The sequence below is a fragment of the Lucilia cuprina genome, chromosome 2, assembly GCF_022045245.1.
Source record: "Lucilia cuprina isolate Lc7/37 chromosome 2, ASM2204524v1, whole genome shotgun sequence".
Taxonomy (NCBI): Eukaryota; Metazoa; Arthropoda; class Insecta; order Diptera; family Calliphoridae; genus Lucilia; species Lucilia cuprina.
In genome coordinates, this window is record NC_060950.1 from 69,987,146 (window position 1) to 69,991,249 (window position 4,104).

Below are 4,104 nucleotides of genomic sequence, written 5' to 3' on the forward strand. Positions count from 1 at the left end.
AGTCATAGTCTAGTCATAGTCTAGTCATAGTCTAGTCATAGTCTAGTCATAGTATAGTCATAGTCTAGTCATAGTCTAGTCATAGTCTAGTCATAGTCTAGTCATAGTATAGTCATAGTCATAGTCTAGTCATAGTCTAGTCATAGTAAATTTAAAATAATCGTAGACACATTTATACATATTCAAAAATCCTGTGATCGAAACTTACTTTGGCATATTTTTAGTTTACAGTCTTATTAGTTTTTGAAAATAATTGACTTATTGAAATCTACATATTTGCAAAAGTTTCAAATATTAGCATTTGATTAGCATTATACTTCCTCTATCATCTTTACATTGATTACATTTTCTTAAGATAGTAATCTCTTGTGGACTCAGCTGTACGAATAGAAAATTTAACTTTCATTTAAGACATTCAATAAATATCCCAGTTTATGCGGTTTAATTGTTAAGGAATTGTAAATGTGACCGATATTATGGCGTAGAAATGTATGTAAATTAGAAACGATTGAAATTGTAGAATGCTAAATAAGTTATTACTTTAACAGTGAAGAATGAAGAAATATTTAATTTATACAAGTAGTAATTTAGTTGCGTTCAAAGTTTTACTAATCTTTTGAAATGCCATTGAACCGTTAATATTTGTATTTTAAAGATAATATATGCAAGCTAAGTTCTCACACACATATGCATACTGTAACAAATCATAGATATAAACCACGGATTTCAAATGGAATTTGCTATGCGAACAGTTGATATTCGTTCAATTGCAATAGAAACTTTATATGAATTAGTTGAAAACATAAATAATGTTTTGAAATTATTATAAAAGAAATTTAATTAATTTTTACCAGCTTCATTTGTAAAATTTAAAAAATTTAAATGGTCTGATCTAAAATTGTTAAATTTATTAAGTCTGCTGCAAAAAGATTGTCAAACAGACACATAGTGTGGTTTTCAATATAGTTTACGTCGAAAGCATGTATATTAATAGACAAGTCCTGGATAAATAAAAAACAACGAGGACCTTCAAGACTATGTAAGTTATTTCCTTCTACTACATTTACAAAGACTTACATATATAAAGATTTTATAAGTTCTTTGTAAGTATAGAGGAAACATAAGCTCTTTCTTTTAAGCTCTGCATAAATGTGTAACAACTTAAGTTACTTAAACAAAGTAATCAAAAAGTTTTACAAATTGAATTGTGGCAGAACTTAAGCCTACCACATACACTCACATACTGTACCATTTCACAATGTGTGTGACGAAAGGATTAATTTATCTCACCTAACTAATACTACAAATACTTTTTGGGTATTCTACACAAATACATACCTAAGTAGATATTAGCTACCTTTCCCTAAGCGCAATATTTGGCTGAATGAACAAATTAATAGTTTCTATGTATTGTGCTGCAGTAATTAGCAACAAGTGTAAATAGTTGGCAGAAACATGTAGTGACCAAAATTGTCAACATTTGTCGTTCATTAGCATTCATTTATTCAACCACAGAATAGACTGAAGTGTTTTTGAACGAAGAAAAGAACACATATATCAATAGGTGTTAATCAAGGCAAACAAGTTAGAAAGTAAAACTTATAAACACATCCACAAGGAGAGATCTAACTAACAAACTAACTAACTTACTAACTAACTAACTAACTAACTTACTAACTTACTAACTAACTAACTAACTAACTAACTAACTAACTAACTAACTAACTAACTAACTAACTAACTAACTAACTAACTAACTAACTACTTACTTACTTACTTACTTACATACTTACATACTTACTTACTTACTTACTTACTTACTTACTTACTTACTTACATACTTACTTACTTACTTACTTACTTACTTACTTACTTACTTACTTACTTACTTACTTACTTACTTACTTACTTACTTACTTACTTACTTACTTACTTACTTACTTACTTACTTACTTACTTACTTACTTACTTACTTACTTACTTACTTACTTACTTACTTACTTACTTACTTACTTACTTACTTACTTACTTACTTACTTACTTACTTACTTACTTACTTACTTACTTACTTACTTACTTACTTACTTACTTACTTACTTACTTATTTACTAACTAACTAAATAACCAACTTACTCAGTAACTAACTACCAAACTATCACCCTAATATACACTCTTGGAAATATTGTTTAAATATTCAACACAGCGATTGTAAAATAATTGAAACAACAAACTTTGCCGAGTAATACATATCCAGGGATACAACGCACTCACACACACACAGAGATGCAAACATAACAACACTTTACTAACTGCATACATAAAGTAGAAGAAGAATGATTTGCATGAATTAATCTAGAATTTGAAGGTAGTAAAAGGATGTAAGTATGTGGCAACAATCACATAGAAATTTATATTATTTCCACAATATGAAATTCTTCAAACTAACAAACTAATACAATAAGAATGAAGAAAAGTTTGTTAAAACTTTTAAGCAGGAATGAAGAAGGATGTAAAAAGAGTTTGAAAACTGAAAAATAAAATATTGTTAATAGAATAAAATACTACATTATAAATGGAAATTTATTAATTTAATTTTTAATGCTTATGATCATACACATCCTTTTTTGAGGCAGCAGTGAAAAGTGTTCGAAAAATACATTTATTTGCTTTTAAATTGAAATTTTTACAATTATATATTTTTTTTTCAACTGCAACTAAATAAATATGCTAAATACTTGTTGGCTCTAAGAAGCATAAAAATAGAAACCTTCTTTACATATTGACAACATATTCATATGCAAAACTCTTTCTTCCTTGTTATTATATATTTTATTTTTATAAATTTGGAGCGATGATGATGATGATGATGATGACATCTCCTTGCTTCAATTATAAATATTTCATGCATAATAAAATTCAATTCCACGTTCATTTTCACATGCAAATCAAATTTTCTTCATGAAAAATATATTTTAAAAAACTTAAGTTTAAGGACTAGAGCAGTCACGAAGTCATCAAAAAAATCTTTGAAGCTGAAAGACAGGAATATAAATTTCAAATAAATATGAGAACAATTCTTGACGAAAAAATAAAGAGTAAAAATATTTTTTCAATTGTTAACAAAGTAATCATATGATATGTATTAATACAAAGAATAAAATAAAAAACAAATATATTTTCAACGTATGACTTAAGCTTTGCTGGGTATTAACACATTATTTAAGTACGAAATGCTGGGTTGAAAATATTTGGCTTTTAAAACAAATAAATGACTGAACAAGGAATATATGTTTATTGGCCGAAGGCTAAAAAATGCAATAAACGATGAAAACAACTAAAACTCAACAAACCGGAAAAAAACCAAACAACCTGAAAAAATCAACAATTCAAATGAAACCTCCTATAAACTCTTCGTTTATATTTTAATAAAAGAAGAACAACTTCATTTACAAGAGAAAAGAAAGGAGCATGAGTAGAACAAACATACAGAAATATTATAACGGTTAAACTATAGATGAACTCAAAGTACATACATTTAAACAAGAGAAAAATAAATAACAGTAAAAACAGTGGTGCAGAACAAACAACAGCAGTCGTACACACACATTCACAGAAATAAATGTTGACATAATGTTGACAATTGTAACGGCTAAAAGTCACTAACAAAGCGAACAAAAACAATAACAAAATATATATATAACGAGGCAGCAGCCCTTGTAGTAATAACAATGAAAACAAGGCGTAAAACAATTAACAGTTTATGTAATTGTCTTTAGATGAGTACAATAACAAAAAATACAATAACAACAACAAATATTAACAAAAATAAAAACAAAAATAATTAGAACAACAGCAACACTAATAAATAAAAAATAGCACAAGTAGTCAACAAATATGTAGTTAGACAAAACTGCTTAAATATAACAAAAAAAGGTTATTAGCCTCCACAAAAAGATAATGGAACTTACAGAACAGTCAATCAGTCAGTTCTAGTTAAGTTCTCGTTCAGTTCTAGTTCAGTTCTAGTTCAGTTCTAGTTCAGTTCTAGTTCAGTTCTAGTTCAGTTCTAGTTCAGTACTAGTTCAGTTCTAGTTCAGTTCTAGT

The 4,104-nt window shown here is 27.5% G+C and overlaps 1 long non-coding RNA gene across 1 annotated transcript in view; it reads left to right on the forward strand.

The window, feature by feature from the left end:
- The window catches only part of LOC124421327, a 55,013-nt gene that overhangs the window by 619 nt on the left and 50,290 nt on the right, over positions 1-4,104 (forward strand). The window lies entirely within an intron of this gene.